This window comes from Trichosurus vulpecula, chromosome 9, assembly GCF_011100635.1.
Source record: "Trichosurus vulpecula isolate mTriVul1 chromosome 9, mTriVul1.pri, whole genome shotgun sequence".
In the NCBI taxonomy this organism is placed as follows: domain Eukaryota; kingdom Metazoa; phylum Chordata; class Mammalia; order Diprotodontia; family Phalangeridae; genus Trichosurus; species Trichosurus vulpecula.
The window spans coordinates 158714504-158734889 of NC_050581.1; the positions used below are offsets into that span (position 1 = coordinate 158714504).

Consider the following 20386-nt stretch of genomic DNA (forward strand, 5'->3'; position numbering starts at 1 on the left):
TCATCCACAGTTATTTTAGTCAAGTGCTCAGGTGTTAATTTTCTTAATAAAAAAAAATATCAGTTAAAAATGGCACATGTACTGCAGACCCAAGTGGTCCACTGTGGGCATAGACCCATTTGCTTCAATTCTGCTTGGCATTTAAAATTCTTCACAATATGGTCTCTTCCTACTTTTCCAGTGTTCTTACCTTTCACTTACCTCTATACTACCATCTCCCAATTGTGTTCTACTTGTAGTTCTAACAGGACACTGAATGTCTCTTTTGTATGCCTTTGAATTGGCTGTCTCCTTGCCTGGAATGTCCTTCTTCCCCAGAACTAGCCTGATGGCAAAGTAGATAATGCACTGGGCCTCAAGCCTGGAAGACCTGAGTTCAAATCCAACCACAGTCAGTCCCTTGCTTTGTGATCCTGGACAAGTCGCTTAAATTGGTTTCTTCCCTATAAAATGATGATATTAATAGCACCAGTACCCAGCAGGATTATTGGAAGATTAAATGAAATAGCATCTGTAAAGCACTTAACAATGCCTAGAAAATGGTAGGCACTTAATAAACGTTTGTTTCCTGACCCATTGTGTCTTGGTTCACCCTATAAGACATCTCAAATTCTGTCTCCTGCAGGAGGCCTCTCCTGACCACCACTCCCCAATTATTAATATCTTCCCCTTCCAGATTGCCTTTCATATATGCTGTATACCTCTAATATATACTTAGTTATCTGCATGTTGTCTCCCCTATTAAAATGTAAGCTCCTTGACAGTAGAGACTGATTGGATCCGTTTTGGCGGGCGGTTGGCGTTGCACAGAAGGTGGCAGTGGTTCCTTGTGGTTCGGCCTCTTCGCAGAGGAACGGGACAAGGTTAGGGTGAGAGAACGCTCTCAGTCCCTGGAACTGGGTGGCCTTAGTCCTTCAGGTGAAACATCGTGCGCTATGGGAAAGAAAAGCAAGCGAACAGCCGATAGTGCATCTTCAGAGGATGAGGAGGAGTACGTCGTGGAGAAGGTGTTAGACAGACGCGTGGTTAAGAGGGGGTGGAATGCCTACTGAAGTGGAAAGGCTTCTCTGAGGAACATAATACCTGGGAGCATGAGAAAAACCTGGATTGCCCCGAATTGATTTCAGAGTTTATGAAAAAGTACTAAAAGATGAAGGAAGGTGAAAACAACAAGCCCCGGGAGAAGTCAGAAAGCACCAAGAGAAAATCCAGCTTTGCCAACAGCGCTGAAGAGATCAAGTCAAAAAAAAAAAAAAAAGAGAGAGAGAGAGCAGAGCAATGATATTGCCCGGGGATTTGAGAGAGGACTGGAGCCAGAAAAGATCATCGGGGCAACAGATTCCTGTGGAGACTTAATGTTCCTAATGAAATGGAAAGACCCTGATGAAGCTGACACGGTCCTTGCAAAGGAAGCCAATGTAAAATGCCCACAGATTGTGATAGCATTTTATGAACAGAGACTGACGTGGCATGCATATCCTGAGGAGGCAGAAAACAAAGAGAAAGAAACAGCCCAGAGCTAAAGCAAGGCTAGCTTCTGTCATTTCTCTTTGTATATATAACACATTCACTTCCCCACTGCCTCCTCTTCCCCTTCCAGCCCCACTGCCTCTTCTGTCCTAAACACATCCATAAAAAAAATGTGCTTATTACTGTGCTACACAGAAGAAATGTTGGTATTGGTTCTCATAACATAAATGATGGTCTGATTCAAAAAAAAAAGTAGAAACTGATTTTGCTTTTCTTTGTATCCATAGCATTTAGCATAATGCCAGGTACATGCTAAGCATTTAAGGTGTTTCAGCTGACTGACTATGAATCCTTTCGCCTCTGACATTTCACCTCCATATATCATAAAAACTCTGTTTCTAACATACATGCTGTGCTGTTACTCTTATCTCCCCTCTAGTCTTAACACACTGCATGCTTTGTCTTTAAAGAAACTAAACCAGTGTTGTCTAAAAGATTAATTTGTAAGATGAGTGAGACTAGGTTGGCCAGACACTTTGGAGAGCTCCTCCTGAATTTTACACCAGTCATTTTGTCAGAGCTCTCATCTTTCCCCATGAGAGAAGGAGCACACAGCTGACACAGCTAGTTCTGGGGTTCATCCTTTCTGCCAAAAGAAGAGAAAAGTCAACTGAGAAGCACATATTGAGTATATGACGAGTCCTGGCCTCAAGCTCATCTATATGAGCTTGAGCAAGTCATCTAACCACCCTGGGCCTCACTTTCTTCATTTATAAAAATGAAGAGCTAGGACTCAATTATCATGCAGTCTCCTCCTGGCTCAAGATCTATGATCCTTTGAACCTAAGCCTATATCTAGTTAGAGACAAGATTTACGCACATGAAGCAGCACTGAATAATACAAGTTGTTATTGTTCAGTTATTTCAGTTGTGTAGCCTTCTCCCCCATTTCTCCTAATAAGTTTAAGGCTTGATAAAGTCTTCTTTAACCATGTCTCCCAAAGATACCTCAGTACCAAGAACCATGCATCAGGGTAAAGTAATAAGGATAACAGGAATTTACAAAACAGCGTTCTCTCACTATATACCAGCTCCTTCCCAGTTCTTCCCCCTCCTTCTTTGACTTTCTCCTTCCTCTGGATTCAGGTGTCCCTTCAACTATTATCCTAAATCTCTCTTCCCCTTAACAGCCAAACTCCTGACAAGGCCACCTATACTTGCTGTCTGCATTTTTTTCATATCCAAATCGCTTCTTAATGCCTTGTACTCTGGCTTTCTCCCTCACCAGTCAACTGAATCTGAACTCTCCAAGGTCACTAATAATCTTGTTATAGTGAAAAGAGCTTTAGTTTTTGTGTCATGTGTCAGATCTCACATTCATATCCTACCTCTTATATTTACTATATGTGGATCTCAGACATAACTTCTCTGTGCTCCAGTTACTTCATCTGTAAAAATAGTTACAAGAGACATTTCTAGATTCTTCCTAGTTCTAAATTTACGATTTTTATCGCTAAATTCAAGTCTGTCCTCAGTCCTCATACTCCCCAGCTCCTCTGCAGTAATTTTCATTCTTGGCTAACTCTTTCCTTTGATACTCTTATTAGTATGTTTTCATGATACTCCTCTTCCCTGGTTCTCATCCTCCATGGCTGACCATTCTTAGCCAATCTTCTTTTTGGAGTCATCATTCATGTCCTGTCACCTAACAATGAATCCCTTAAGGCTCTGCTTTCTCAAATATTCTCTCTCTCTCTGTCTCTGTCTGTCTTCATCATATCCCAAAATCCAACACCATCTATTTACAGGTGACTCACGTATCTATATATCTAGCCCTACTTTCTCCCCTTAACTCCATTCCCATGTCGCCAACTACCCTGATTGACATTGATAACCAGACTGATAACTAGACATCTTATGGGCATGTTAAACTCAATTTATATGAAATAGAATTCATTATAACTCCTCTGCTCAAATTCCCACAATGTACGTGTGTGCGCGCACACACACATACTTCCAAACTTTCCCATTTCTATTGAAGATACAACCATTCTAGTCATCCAGATTCACACTGTAAGATTTATCCTTGACTCTTCCATCTCCCTAAGCATTCAAGTACAATTTATTCAACAAGCCTTGTTTATTCTACCTACACAATATCCATCCTCTCCTCTCCATTCACAGAGACACCACTTTAGTTTAGCTCTCATCACCTCTCACCTACACTATTGCAAAGGCTTCCTAATTAGATGCCTGGCTTCCAGTTTCTCCCCTTCTTAATCAGTTTTCAATGAGCTATGAAAGTAGCCTTCTGAAAAGACAAGTTTGACCATGACATTCTCCAGATTAGGAAACTTTATTTCCTCCCTGTTTCCTCTGGGATCAAATACTAACTCCTCAGTTTGGCATCTAAAGCCCTTCCAAAGAAGTTAGACAACATGGCAGAGTAAATAAAGGGTCTCGCTTGAGCTCTCCCCCAAACCCCTTCAAATACCTGTAAAAATGACTCTAAACAAATTCTAGAGCAGTATAGCCAACAAAAAGACAGAATGAAACAAATTTCTAGCCCAAGAAAACCTAGAAGGGTGACAGGAAATGTCTGTTGCACCAGGCTAGGAGAGGAGTGCAGTCTAGCTCAAAATGCACCAGCACAGACTGGGCCCTAGTAAACCCAGAGTAGACCTTAGGGGACTGAACTGAAGGCAGCTATGGTGGTCTCCAGACTTCTCAGCCCACAAACACCAGAGACATCTTAGGTCAGTAGGAAAGGTCTATCAGACCTGAGTGAGAGAGAAATACGGCCCAGCCCAGGCCCCAGCACAACCTCAGGGTGACACAACAGCAGTGGGTGACAATGGTGGCAGCAGCAGCTGCTTCCAGAGCTCTCACGCCACAGACAATAAGAGGATCAAACAACTCATCAGAAGATTACAGGGGTCTCTTTGCTGGCACTGAGACAAGACTCTGTTGCTTTGCCCATACTTGGATCTTGGTGGCAGTTCTTGGGCAAGGAGGAGCGCTGGCATAGCAGAGCTTGTGACAGCAGTGGAAATGAAACCCTCCTCACAGTTCCAGGGAAGAAAAGAGTGTTTCTGGTCACTCGCAGACCAGAGCACAGGGCAAGAGAGGAATAAACACCCCTTCTTAGATCATACCACCTTGGAAGAACTGAAAATTTACAGGTCCCTAGAAATATCTCTGAAAACAGCTGCATAAACCCCTGAAGCTTGGGATAATTAGCCCTCCACACTAGAAGCAGAGTCTTACCTTGAGAAAGAGTTCAAAAGTCAAATAATTGGCTGGGAAAATGAACAGAGGAAAAAATATCATACTATACAATCTCACTTTGGTGACAAGGAACAGCAAAACATACACTCAGAAGAAGAAAACTAAGTCAAAGCTCCTACATCCAAAGCCTCCAAGAATTGGTCTCAGGCCATGGAAGAGTTCACAAAGGATTTTGAAAATCAAGTAAGAGAAGTAGAAGAAAAATTCACAAGAGAAATGAGAGTGATGCAAGAAAAATCATGAAAACTGAGTCAACACTTTGCTAAAGGAGACCCAAAATATACTGAAGAAAATAACATCTTAAAAATAAACTAACCCAAATGACCAAAGAGCTCTAAAAAGCCAATGAGGAGACAAAGCCTTAAAAAACAGAATTGGCCAAATGGCAAAGGAAGTCCAAAAGCTCACTGAGGAAAATAATTCTTTAAAAATTAACAATTGTCCTGGTAGTTCACATTAACAAAGACATCACAGTGACTATCCTTATACTTCACACTGTGTCTAGCATGATGTTAATCATATAATAAGAACTCTGGTTGACTGAAGGCTGTAATTTGGTTTATATGTGACAAGAATGTCCTGCTGTATCCATGCTTGAGAATCTAAAAATTGACCAGCTTCAAACCAGAATTTGTTAAAAAAAATTCATGTTCACATAATATCTAGAGAAAATGAAAGGTGATACATAAAACCTTGCTTGAATACTCATTTACTGATGTATGTATGTGTGTATGTATGTACATACAAATATACATATAAATATGCATGTTTTGTTTGTAGGTGAGGCAGCTGATATCTCAGTGGACAGAGGATTGGGACTGCGGATCAGGAATACCTGATTTCAAATACAGCCTCACACACTTCCTAGCTGAGTGACCCTGAGCAAGTCACTTGGCCTCTGATTACCTGACAAAATAGATCCATTGGATTCTCTGAAGAAGGAAATAGCAAACCACTATATATATATATATATATATATATATATATATATATATATATATATATATGTTTTAGATCATAGTATACATCACAGTAGATTATATATATGTAATATACAAGAGACAGTATATTTTATATGCATGTGCCCTTGTGTATACACACACACACACACACACACATGCATGTCTATATGCTATAGATATAGCAAATCTTAAGTTTGCAGTCAAATAGGGAAGAAGGTGAAGGAAATAAGCATTTATACAGCACCTTTTGTTACATACCTGACCTTGTGCTAAGAGCTTTTTACAAATATTATCTCATTTGATCTTTACAATAACCTTGCAGGGGGGGGGGGCTATTATCTCCATTTTAAAGTTGAAGAAACTGAGGCAAACAGAGGTTAAGTCATTGAGTCATTTGCCCAGAGTCACATAGCCAGTACGTCTGAAGCTGGATTTGAACTCACGTCTTCTTGACTCCAGACTCAGCATCCTATCCACTGTGTTGCCAGCTGCCTCACGACAAAGAAATAAGGTTGAATGGAGTTCAAGAACCACACTGTATCAATATTTCTGTGCCATATGGCAAGAGCTAACGTAATAGTAAGAACACTAGATTCACCATTTAAGAACCTCAATTGGAATCTAGGTTCTGTGAGGACATCACTACCCCACCATCACATTATTTCTGACATTATAGAATTTTCAGGTTTGTAAAATTCTTCACATGCAACGTCTCTGGGCCTCAGTTTCTTGACTTGTGAAAGAAGGACCAGATGATTGCTAAAGTTACTTCCTAAACTGTATCCTGTGACTGACTTACAGAAAATTCTTCTATATTGAGTTCTAAATAAATCACTGAGCTGAGACTTAATTACAAGGGGGAAAACAGATATGAAATGGAATTTTACAGCTATTCATTGTTTACTTTTTAGGCTATTGTTTGTTTATAACCTCCTTATCATTCTTCCAATTATCAGCAGAGACCATATTTCTTCCAAAATCCATTTGGCTTCTAACTACAGAAGGCTGAGTGAAGGAGACTGGGGAACTTATGTGGCACCAAATGGAGACTCATGGTACTCTGAATCTCTTCCTGAAAGAGCTTCTCAGACTCTCTTTGGTTTATTTCATTTAATTTTCTCTCCTAAGTTTTAAAAACAGCTTCTTCACTAACTGAAATGCAAAGGCCAAACCATCATTATGAAAAAAAAAGTTGCTGCTTATAACCTAATTAAAGCATCAGAGACTCCCAGATTTGTAGCTGGAAGGGACTTTTGAGATTATCAATTTCACACTCGTCATTTCACATTTGAGGAAACTGAGGCCCAGAAAACTTAGTTAACTTACTCAAGGTCACATAGGGAGTAACAGCTGAGCTAGAGTGTAATCCCAGGTCCTCTGACACCAGATTGAGCCCTCTTTCCATTCTATTGCAGGCCTTCGGATCTTAGGATAACTATAACTGAAACAAATGCACAGACTGACTTAAACATTGCAAAGCACTTGGACATTTATTATCTCATTTGAGCTTCACAAAAAGCCCCTGAAGTAAAAAGTATAGGCATTATTATTTTAATAGTACTTATGTGGGAACTAAAACTCAGAGGGGTTAAATGGCTTACCCATGGTCACACAGCTAGTAAGTGTCAGAGGTCAGATATTCCACAATGTCCACTATGACACACTATCTTTCCAATATGGAAGTTATAGGCAATTGGGCTAACTGTACACAAAGCCTAGATCATCTCCAGGATTTTTTAACATAGTCTTAAATGATATCATTCTTGGTTTTGCTTCTCCCCTGTTTAATAAATTAGGTGCCAGAGACCCCAAGAGGGCTTTTAGCATCTGGAATTTCATAGCAATATCATTTCAATCATTTTGCAACATGTAGCGTGAGAAAGTTTTACCAAAGAAAACTGGGTCAGGCTTTCCATTCTAACACATTGGATAGGATGTGAGTTTCTTGAGGGTGGATGCTGTTTCATTCTTCTCCCTGGCACTTGGCATCATGCCTAGCAAACAGCAGGCATTTAATAAGTGCTTGCTGAGTGATTGACTCTGCAAAAAATGGCTATTCAAGGATTGAGCCCATTGTGTGAAGACTAGATCTCTAATATGTCTAATACTCCCTCATTATGCCCTACTGACCAGGGGCCTTTTCCCACATGACTTGTAGCTAAAATCTTCTATCTGCATTGTATCCCCTATCAGAACGTGAGCTCTGTGAGAACAGAGACTTTCTATCTTAGCTATTGGTATATCCCTAGAACTTAGCACAGTGCTTTGCATATAGTAAGCATTTAATAAATGCTTCATGTATTTATTCATTCATTCATTTTCTCGCCCCCATGACAGACCTGAAACTTCTTACTGACATCCAAGGGTCTCCATAATCTAACCATAACCATGCTTTTCCAATCTCAGTTCCTGCTGCCCTCTGCCACATATTTGTCCTTAACATTTCTACAGAGCTTACTTTGTGCCAGGCACTGTGCTAAGTGCTTCCCAAATATTATCCCACTTGATCCTCACAATAACTCTGGGAGGTATATGCTATTATTATCCTCATTTTACAGATGAGGAAACTGAGGCAGAGAAAGTTGAAGGGACTTACTCAGGGTCACAAAGGGAGTAAGTTTCTGAGGCTACATTTGACCTCAGGTCTTCTTAACTCTAAACACAGTACTCTGTCCACTGCACTTCCTGGATGCTGACTGTACCATCTAGACTGCCCTCCTCAATGTCCCTAAGCACACATGCTCATACTTCTCTCACCTCATTTTATGCTGCTCCTCCTGCCTGCAATGCTCTCTTGAAACACTCCTTTTTATTTATTTAAATGTATTTTATTCTGAACTTAACAATCACCAAATAAAATGGGTGAATGAATATGCATGAAACAGAAAAAGAAGATGATATGTTCAGTTGCAGGTTTCCCTTATGTATAGTTGTATGTGTGTATGTATGTATATATGTGCACGTATAGACATGTGCACATGTGTATATACATGCCTGTATACACATACACAGGCACCTATGTACATAACTATACATACATACATACTTATATGTTTGTGTATACGTGTATACGTATGTATGTATATGTGTGTATGTGTGTATGTACGTACGTATATGTATATCGCAACCTATAGCTTGCAAAGGTGCCCAGCTTATCTGGAGCACTCCTTTCAGAGCATGTTTTTATGGCTCCCTCATCGCATCTGTGTACTTCATGCAACTAATTTCTTGCTTCCAATTTTAGTCAAGAAATAATTTTGAATTAGCATGGTTTAATAGCAATAGCTTTCTGAGATCTAATAGCCATTTACTCGTTGATATGCTTTTCAATAAAGCATTCTGTTGGGTAGAAAAGTCACGAGCATCTCCCAGGCTCCAGTGATTCTTTCCTCACTTGCTGGCTTAAAGGTCTTGCTCACAGAGGTGACCCCCATCATAACCATTGTCCCTGAAAGTAAACTACAAATTTTGCGGGTTTATCTTCCCAACACCTTCCAAAAGCTTTATGTGGCACCTCACTCAAAGGAAACCCAACTCATTAAGAGTAGTAGCTGGACAGGGGAGACTCCAGGGAGCCAACAGCACCCTCTGTCTGGTATCATTCTATTCTAGGCATTCCAGTGCCTAGAATTGATTACAAATTATGCTACATCAGAAAGGGTCAGAGAAAGCAAGTTATTTCAGCTTGCTAGAAATGTCTGAGTTTTTACAGCCTCAAGTAATAAAAATACCAGACATCTTCCAGTAATGTGTTCATCTGAGACATAGCCAGGCACCACCTGTGGTCTCCTTGTGATGAAAATGAAAAGATAAAACCACCATCGATTTATTATTTCCAAATATAGTGAAGGAAGTGCTTGGAAGCATTTAAATATTCAGTCTACAAATATATGGCCAAGTGGGATTGAAAATATATCATACAAGTACAGGATTCTGTGGTTTGCTGCTCAATTCAGCACAGACTTATTAAATTCTCAAATGCACTATTCTAGGCACAAGAGATACAAAAGGCAAAAAATAAAGTCATCCAAGCTCCCAAGGATCTTATAGCAGCTAGATGGTCTAGTGGATTGAACATGGAGTCTAGAGTCAGGAAGACCTGCATTCAAATTCAGACTCAGACACTTACTAACTAATTAGGTAGCAAGTCACTTAATCATTGCTTACCTAAGTTTTCTTATCTGGAAAGTGAGGATAATAAAAAAAAAACCTTTCTCTCAGGGTTGGGGTGAGAATCAAATGAGGGACTATTTGTAAAGTGCTTTGCAAACCTTAAAGGACTACACAAATTCTATTTATTATTAGTAGTATTATCACTACATTTTACTAAAACGTGACTTTAGATTAAAAGTGTAGAAGCTGAAAGAAAACTTAAAGAGAACTAAACTTGCTATCATTCGCAGACAGGGAAATGGAGGTGTACGGAAATCAAAAGCCTTTTTTGCAGTTACAAATGTGGTAAGCAGCAGAGATAAGTTTGGACCGAGATGAACACAATCTCACACATACATATATACATATAAATGCAAAGATTGGGTCATATTTAACCCAATACTCAGTGGAGAAAGTCCACCTACCCAAGTATATCTCCATGGGTTCCTCCTCTTATAGCCATGAACTTTTCTTCTCCAAAGAAACAGAAATATCTTTGGCCTAAATTTAGTAACAACAGAGTGGGTAAAGAAGACCCAGAAACACCACTGGCAAGATAAAGGAATATAAATAAGAGACAGGCACAAATTGCAAGGAAAGAAGAGGGAAAAGAGAGAGCAAAAATAGGTATAGAAGAAACAGGGGGTAAGGAAGGAGGGGGAGACATAAAAGGGGAAAGGGGAAAGGGAAGGGAAAAGAAAATAGGGAAAGGAGAATAATAAGATAACAGAAGGAAAGGGGAATGGAAAATTTGGAGATATCAAAGTAGAAAAAAGTGCATTAAAAAAGGAAAAAAGTAGTAGCAAGTGTGAAATGGGGAGGGAGTGGTAAGGAAACGCTATCATTGGAAAACCAAGAAGTTGGGTTTAGACCTGTTTCTGGAAGTGGCTAGGTGACCAGCCCAAGAGAAATATGAATAGGTACATGAAGCTAATAAAGACAGTGTCAGGGGCCATGAGGACATCAAGACTAGCAAGAAACTCAGAAAAGTAAAGTCCTATTTGTACTGTGAAGATGCTGCTTTTGTATGCCTTCCCTAAAATGAATCCATAGACCTCCTAGAATCTCAAAGTGAAAAGAACCATAATCTCTTCATTTTGCAGAACAATGGGCCAATCAACAAGCATGTGTTAAGTGCGTATGATGTTCAGAACAGGGTGGCATGGTGGATGGAGAGCCATTCTAGAAGACCAGGGTTCAAGTCCTGCCTCTGACCCAAACTGGCTGCGTGACCTTGAACATGTCCCTCTCAGTGCTCTTGCCTATAGCTTGCAGAAAAGGTGTTGATATGAATTGGTAAAGGGAGTTTCCCATACCTAATAGTTCTTTAACCAATGAAACACCAAATCTAGTATCTATTGACAAATGTGAGGTACCTTGACAGGTACTAGAGATAGAGACACAAAAATGAAACAATCTATTCTCTCAGGAAGCTCATGTTCTCTTGGGGGATGGGAAAGACAATACAGTAAATAAATATAAATGCAGGGTAATTTTGTGTGGGGAGAACACTAACCATGAAGGGATTAGGAAAAGCCTCATATAGGTTAAGCCTTGAGGTGAGCTTGGAAGGAAACTGGGGAACATAAGAAGCAAAATCAAGGATGCAAATTATAAAGAAACTGTGGACTAGAGAGGTCAAATAATTTCTTCACATGCACATGTGGTCTGAAGTCAAATCTGATTACAAATACCCAGTTCATTCCCCTCTGCTATGGTCCAACATTTGTGGGACTGTAAGCTCTTAACACATAATGACCATTTCAATAATTTCACTTCCAACAGAACAACATGATCTGTACCTATTGATTACTCAATTGGCCTGTTCCCTTGGAAAGTTACAAGCATTGAATCTCTACCACAAGGGCTTTTATTGGCCAGTGACTAGTTGCATTTTTTTTAATTTGGAGGTGGTACTCATCTGATTAATAATCACACTTCCAGAGTTTCCATCATGCCCTTTCAAATTTCAACAAATTTTAATTTGAGCCTTTTATAACACTCCCCTTTGCAGCAGCACCAGCCACCAGCTGGCTCAGTTATAGCTATACTCAACCTTGACTTCATGTCCACTGCTCTCTAGAGCTAACAGCAAACAAGGCTACTTCCCAAAGTCACGAAACCTGCTTCCTGTTCCTGACACCCAGAGTGATGTGCTCTACCTCTGCCCACACCTTCTTGTGCTCATGGTGCTGTTGCCTAGCTGCAAAGGCCCTGAGACATACTACCACATCTTTATGATACTTGAAACATAATAAAATTCAACTGTTTGATTTAAGAAAAGATTGACCCAGCAGGGCATGGAAGAGGGGGGAGTACTGTTGAAAAAAAAAGGCAATAAGTTGCAAGTGGGGGTGGGGTGGGGAAATGAAAACTAAAAAGATACAAGATCTTATTATTGCAGCCTCACTTAAGTTTTATTTGACAACTATCAATAGAAAATGATAATGCAAGACAATGTAAATATCTGAAAAACTCCCATGCTCCATTTCCCTTTGTGGAATATTTGCAAAAAGAAAATTACTTTTGATTATATAGCTCTGTCAGAATCTACGTTCTTATTTTGGGGGTAATACAAATATACTGCTTTCAAATTCTGGCTAGACAATCACCCATGGTGCAGTGCTGAATAATAACACTCCACAGAAATCATCTCCAATGCCTGCAGACAATGTGACCAAGATACTCACTCATGCCAACCAGCCATTGGTTTAACAGCAAGGGGTCAAGGTAATAAAGACTGAAATGAAATCCAATTACTGTTCCACTCAAGTTGGAAACCCAAATAATAACACATTGTTATATGGAAAGGAAAACAAGAGATAGCAAAATGAGGCTACTTCCAAACCTCTGAAATGTGGTTCCTTGTATACTTTCATTTGTATCTCTTTCACCCTAATTTATAATCAAATTATATAAAGGTTTTCAAATGATCCCAAAAAGAGGATTTGGAAAACAATATTTTCAACCAAATAGGAAAAATGGTTAGACTCACTAATGAAAAGAGAAAGGCATATTAAAACAATTTTAAAGTTCCATGGCAAATTGCCAAAGAGATTGGAGGGGCTGGGAGAAAAAAGAGATACATTCATACACTATCGATTCAAGCATTCTTGAAAACAATTTGTCATTAAACTGTTCATACCCATTGACTATGCAATCCTCCTACTGAACCTATGTGCTAAAGAGATAAAAGACAGAGAAGGGCTCCCAGAAAAACAGAAGGTCCTATCCATAGGTTGGTTTTTTTGGTGGGGGGAGCTACATCAAAACACTGGAATCAAAGCAGACCCCCATCAATTGTGGGATGGCTAAACAATTTATGGTATGCAGATGCAAAGAAATATTTTGCCATAAGATATGACAAATATGTACAATTCAGAGAAAGATGACAATATTTTCATGGGCTGACGGAGTAAAGAAAGCAGAACCAGAAAAACAATATCCACAATTAAAGGACAGTTATGAATTAGTTCTACTATTCTGGAGAATTTGTCATTAAATTATTCATACCCTAAGACTAAGCAATCCCACTACTGTTCAGATATAGCCAGGAGGTATAAGACAGAAAAGTTCAGATAGAAGTGAGGTCCACAATTGAAATCATAGAATTTGAGAATTAAAAAGGATCTCAGTGACAATCTAGTCCAACCCACATATGAAGAATGATTTCCATGATATAATGGAAAATAGTCAATCACTGTCTTCCTGAAGACTTTCAGATTAAGTAACTATCTTCTGAGGCACCTCATTCCTCTGTGAGTTAGTTCCAGCTGGCAGGAAATTTTTCCTTTCATCTCAAGCTTAAATTTACTTATGTGCATCATGTACTAATTGCTCCAGTTCTGAAGCCAAACAGAATAAGTCTAACCATTGTCCAAATTATGACCCTTCAAATACTTGAAAAAAACTATCATGTCAACCCTGAATCTTCTCTTATTTAGAATAAACATCCTCATTTCCTTCAACCAATTCTCACATGACACTGATTCAGGGACTGTTACCACTGGAGTACCTTTCCTTTCTCGCTTACCAATATCCTTCTTAAATTGTGGGGATCAAAACTAAACAAAATGCTCCAGGTGAAGTCTGATCAGGGTAGAGTACAATGGGCCTGTCACTTTTGCATTCCTGGAAGCGAAGCCTCTAAATACAACCCACAAATGCATTAGCCTTTCTGGCTGTCATATTTCACTATTAGCTCATATCAAGCTCTCAATCAAAAGGCTGGAGTCAGGAAAACTTGAGTTCAAATCCAGCCCTAGACACTTACTAGCTGTGTGAACAAGTTTCTTACCTCTGGTTGCCTCAGTTTCTTCAGTTGTAATATGGGGATAATAATAGCACCTATCTTGCATGGTTGTTGAGAGGATCAAATGAGATAACAGCTTAACATAGTGGCTGACACACAGTAGGTGCTATATAAATACTTATTCCCTTTGTTCCTTTCCTAAAGTGCAATGTCACTCTAAGGCAGGAGAGCCTTAGAGTGAATGTCAGTGGTAACTGTTTCTCTTTGGAACAGCAACCCTGAGGTTCTTTCCCTCCCAGATTGATTTTTTGTCTTTTTTTTTCCTAATTAAAGGGTCCATATCTTGATTCACTTCTTAAAGAGGCCTATTCACTGAATGGACTTTACTGCACTCTAAGTGAGCACATGAAAAGGCCTTAGCCTAAAAGGGCCAGGCTCCCCCATGGTGTCCTGGGTTGTCTTCACTCATCCTGATGAATATCTAGTCACTGCACCCAGATGGCTCTGGAGGAGGAAGTGAGGCTGCTGACCTTGCACAGCTCTCCCTCACTCAAATCAAAGTCAACTGTAAGTCATGTCATCATTTCCCCGATGTCATGGTCCTCTTCAAAAACGAAGGACAAACAAACACAAAAGTGCAATGTAGCTGTACATCTCCCATTTTATGCTTGGGAAATTGATTTTTGGAGCCCAAGTATAAAACTTTTTTTAAATTTATCTTTTTTAGGCTTAGCCCTGTTAAGAATTCTTTGAATGCTTTGAATCCTGACACTATCATACTATTCATGAGCTGTCCTCCTACCTTTATGTCAACTGTAAATTTGAGGAGCATGCCTTTTTTTAACAAATCAATGATAAAAATGTTAAACAACAAATACCCAAGAACAGATTCCCCAGAGCATTATGCTGCAGATCTTCTCCCATTAATCATTACTCTTTGAGGCTAGAAATAAAGCCAAATCATAATATATTAAATTGTATTATCTAATCTACATCTATCTTCCCCCACAGGAATAATGCAAGTCACTTTATCAAAAGCTTTGCTAAAATGTAGGTAAACTATATGTACAGCATTAGCCTCAAGTAATAGTTTCAAATCCTGAAAAGAAAAAGAAAGGAAAAGAGCTTAGTCTAGCTTGATTTGGTCTTGTTGAAACCATACTACCTCTTTGTCATCATGATTTTGTTTTCTAGATGTTCAACAACCATTTCTTTAATGACTGATTCTAAACTTTTCCCAGGAACAGAAATCAAGCTTATATACCTATCTTTTTCAGATGCTATTCTTTTCCCTTTTTTGAAAGTCAGGACAACGGTTTCCCTTCTCCAATTTTTAGTAATTCTACTGTTTTTCATGACTTCTAAGATGGTAATAACAATGGCAAGTCACTATGCATCTATATGCCTCAATTATCCCATCTTTAAAATACGAGTAATGGTACTTTTCAAAAATCATAGAAACTAAGAAAAGGAAGGTATATCAAATGTCATCCAGTACAGCCTTCAGCTGAACTAAATATTACCCCAGTCTAACATGCCTGATGATCTCCAAATGAAGGAGAAGTTACTGCCTGCCCACCAAAGGAGCCCATTCTTCTTTTAGACAGCTTTAATTGCTAGGAAGTTTTTCCTTCCATTAAATCTAAGTTTGTCTGTCTTCAAAATCCATTCGTTGATTCATTAGAATGGAAGGAAGTTCTTACAGAGTACAGATTGTTTCACTCTTTGTGTTTTCATACCTAGAACCTATTAAAGTGTCTGTCAGATCCTTAATAAATACTTACTGTTCATCTTCCCTAACTCTCTCTCCCTGGTGCTGATCATGTCTTATTCAACTCCCATGTCCTCTTATGTCTCCACTTTTAGTTTCTTCAGCTGATCTTCCTAGGGTTTGGCTTCCAGTCCCTTTATCATTCTGCTCACCATTCTCTGAATGAGGTCTAGTTTTTCAATGCCCTGCTTTTCTAAAATACTCGATTTAGAACTAGTCACATTCCTGAAGAAGTGATCTGACCAGGGTAGAATACAACATAACTATAAACTCCTTTATCTTAGAGATGGTCTCTCTGAATAAAACCCAAGGTCATTTTGGCTATCTTAGCTGCCATGTTCGCTTTGCTCAACCTGACATTAGAATTCACTTCAGTCCAAAGATCTTTTCCATAAACTTTTACCCAACTTCATGTTAATCATTTACTTTACTGATGAGGCTGTGTTTTATCTAGTACTTTGTGTCTCTCCTTGTTGAAATTCATATTATAAGATCCAATTCATCAGCATAATTTATTGAGATGAGAGAAGATCACAGCCCAGTGGTCTTCTAGTCAGATCACATCTAAGTAATAGGCACCCTATAACATCCCTGTTGAGTGGTCATGTAGCTCTGCTTGAAAGGCAGAAGAAATAGAGAACTAACAACTTGATGAACGAAGAAGATAAGCACTTGTTAAGTGCCTACTGTGTACAAAACACTGTGCTAAGAAATTTTCCAATATTACCTCATTTTATCCTCATATCATCCTAGAAGATAAGCGCTATTATTATATCCACTTTATAAGTGAGCAAACTGAAGCAGACAGAGGTCAAAGGATTTGCCCAGTGTGATAGAGCTAGTGTCAAAGGATGGATTTGAACTCAGATCTTCCTGAGTATAGATTTGGATCTCTATCCACCTAGCTACCTCAAAAGACAGTTATCTCAGGAAGTTATACCTTATAATAATCTGAAATCTGTTTCGGCAACTCCTTTATATTTCTCCTAGTTCCATGTTCTGGAGTCAAGCAAGAACAAAACCAACAAATGCTAACCGTAGCTGCAAATAAATACTCACAAACCTTGTCCCTATACAAGTCTCACCTTTTTCAGATTCACTAGTCCTGGTTGCAGTAGGTTAGATATTCCTACTCCTCTCTCTGCCATGTCACCTCCGTATATACATGATAAAGTAAACTGGATTGTCATCTAGTACACTTCTCTCCTTATCCACAAGGCTGACATGAGAAGTTTTGTCCAAGATTTAACTGAAATCCATGCAGATTATACCTACCATATCAACCTAAGGTACCTGAATGGTGAGCCTATAAAAAAGAAACAGATAGCAATTTATGAAGCCATGATCCTCTTTTGACCAAGCCTTGCTCACTCACTTCCTCCTTTACCGAGAGCATTATTTGCCTCTATCCTTTGCTCCTTTTTCTCCCTAACTTGAATTAGTTTTATCTATGTTTATGCCATATTACTTAGCCCAGGAGAATGTTAAGTTCCTTGAGGGCAATAAACTGTGTACTTTTTAATCTTTGTGTTTCAGGTACCAAGGCCATTTCTTTGCATATAGTAGAGGCTTAATTGATGTTTACAGAATATTTACTTTGTAAATATTCATAAATGTTTACATATCTAAGAATGTGATCCAGGTCCTCCCCAAGAGTTCAAGTCAAGCTATAATTTGATCCTATAATTTGATTCAATCCTGTAATTCGAAGACCACTCCTCTCTTGAAAAAAATCTTATCTCTTTCCTCTCCCCAGGTCAGTAACCAGTTTCCTCTTCTCCAACAGTGTTTAGAAATCACTGAAGAATGCTGAGCAATGCTGTCTGATCATTCTTTTAGAACCTAGGGATGTTTTCATCTGGGTGTCAAGGCAGAGGACTAGCAATGTGATGCAGGACACAATGGTTTTCACTTACTGGTCCTTAAATAGTCCTTTTGATACTTGTCTGTGTCAGCAAACATATTCTGGTTATTTTTAACATCAGTAGTAACTATCTCACATTGAGGTTAATTCCTAGAGATCCCATCAAAAACTACAGAGAAACAGCAAGGTATAGTGCATGTAGCACTATCCTTTGGATCAGGAAGAACTGGGTTCAAAACCAAACTTCAGACATTGGCTGGGGACTTCAGGCAAGTCACTTAATCATGCTGCATGTACCTCAGTTTCCTTATCTATAAAAAGTACAGGTTTGGACTAGAGATCCTTGAAGTTCACTTTCAGTTCTATCACCCTATATTCTTTCTTTGTAGCCAGGAGTCTGAAACATACCTTCAAACGATTCTTAAAAATAACACAACAAAACAAAGAAACCACAAAAGGACAAAATTAGACTAAATTGAATTCTTTCTCCACTAACGTATAGCAACTTCTATACATTTACCTTCTAGCTGTTATTCCTGAGCAGATCACAGCAAATTCCCAGGCTGCACCATGACCCTCCAGTCAATTTCTTTTCATGATTGGGGAAAGCTCAAAAGGAAAGCAGACATCCAAATAAACTTCCAAGGCAAGTGGTCATAGGGCAGAAACAGAAGAGAAATTGGTTTCCTCAGTGCGAGTTTCTCACAGTCCAATCCTCTTCAAAGAAATGAGAGTAACTGACTAGTTTCACTTCCCTTGAAATCACCCCTCTGCCAGGGTCATTATGAAAAGAGCTTTCTACCCAAGTGAATGTTGGGTTTCTAGTCTCATCTTGGTCACTAATTTTCTATCTGATGTGGAGCAAATCCCTTAATTTTTCTGTAAAATAAGGCTTGTGCTACATAATCTCTAAGGTCCCTTCCAGCTCTCAAAATTCCATGACTCTATCTCTGCCATACCAGGCAATTTTAATTAGTTGCAGGTCGAGTTGCTTTTATTGAAAACAGATGGCTGGTAAACTGCCCCATCATCCCATCAGTATTAGAAGTGCTTAGGAGATAACTCAGGCAAAAAAATATAAGAATTATTTGTAAGTAATTTCTATCACCATCTCCCACTTGTGGGTTCATGATTCATTCTCTTACTCAATGTGAAAATTGCCACTGGTTCTCTTGAGTAACACTCATGCCTTCAGGGGGAACAAGAAAAGGCACCAGAGCCTGCTTGAAAACATGATCCACAAATGATGTCTTCAAAATCCAGCCATTCAGAGCTTAGATTACTTGGTAATCACTTCAGTATTAGATGCAGATGATGAGTTCTACATCTGCTATGAGACACAAGGACCTTTGACTGGAGCCACCACCACCACCACCCCCCAAAGTGATTCTGAAACATAAGAGTTTGTGGTGCTGCTATTTATAGCAAAATTAAATGGAATTGCTTTGGTAAAGGGAAGGTAGAAGTAGTCTTCTAATCAGCCATGATATTTAGCTATAGAAATGCTTGTGCCAATGGAAGTATGCAATATAAATGTTCTCATGAGAGAGCAATATGGTGTGGGGGAGAGATGTCAAATGTGCTGCCAATGGGCTGCATGCAGCCCATGACATTCCTGAGTGTGATGTGAACAAGATTAAAATGTAATTCCTATCTGATTTTAATGTATCAGTAATTTAGAAAAAGAAATGTATAAGCAGGTGTGCTTTTCTAAGCCAGTATACCTATGGATGTTTTAGTGGGCCCTATTTCTATTTGGGTTTTGCATCACTGGTGTAATAGATAGAGGGCTATCCATAGAGTTAGGAAGAATTAGATTGATGTCCAACCTAACACTGCTGTTTTATTAATGTTAATAATGACTAATGTTTATTAACTTCTCAATCAAACTTCTAAAAGTAAAAGTTATGGGAGAATTGTGGATATGGATTGGGGTTTTCCAGAGATCTCCCTACACCTAGGAAACCACAGTTTGGGGCAAAAAAAAGCCTATTATCACCATCATTATATAAAATATTTCATAAGGTACATCTCTGTACTACTGTAGTGATGGTAATGGCACAGGCTTTATCATGGTATGCCTGTCCTGACCATAGTCATAAGTTGGTCTCTATAGTGGAAAAGGGGAATGGAGGGCAGAGAGAAGTCATTCTAATCTCCATTTTTTTAAACTGGATATATTAGGGAATTGGTAAAGTCATCTCCCAATGAGGGAACTTCTATGAATGAAGGTCAATACCTCCTCAGCAACTTGTCATCTTAGAGACTTAATGGGGCTCCGAAGGACTAAGTGAGCCCAATGTTATGCAGCCAGGAGCATCAGACACAAGACTTGAATCCAACTCTTGCTAATGGGTTCTCTATTCACTATGTCATGATGCCTCTTCTATTTACCATTCCTAAGTATTTGTTTGTTGTTGTATATGACTCTTTGTGACCCCATGAACCATATCCCTTCGGTACTGTCCAGAGAATTTTCTTGGCAAAGATACTCGAGTGGTTCGCCATTTCCTTCTCTAGTGGATTAAGACAGACTTAGCCACAGTTACACAGCTAGTGTCTGAAGCCAGATTTGAAATCAGGTTTTCCAGACTCTAGGCCCAATGCTCTATCCACTGACCCATATA

General features: G+C 39.1%; 1 pseudogene; it reads left to right on the top strand.

Moving 5' to 3' along the window:
- The first annotated feature begins 935 nt into the window (after positions 1–935).
- On the top strand, positions 936–1523 carry LOC118831833 (annotated as a pseudogene).
- The last annotated feature ends 18863 nt before the right edge of the window (positions 1524–20386 follow it).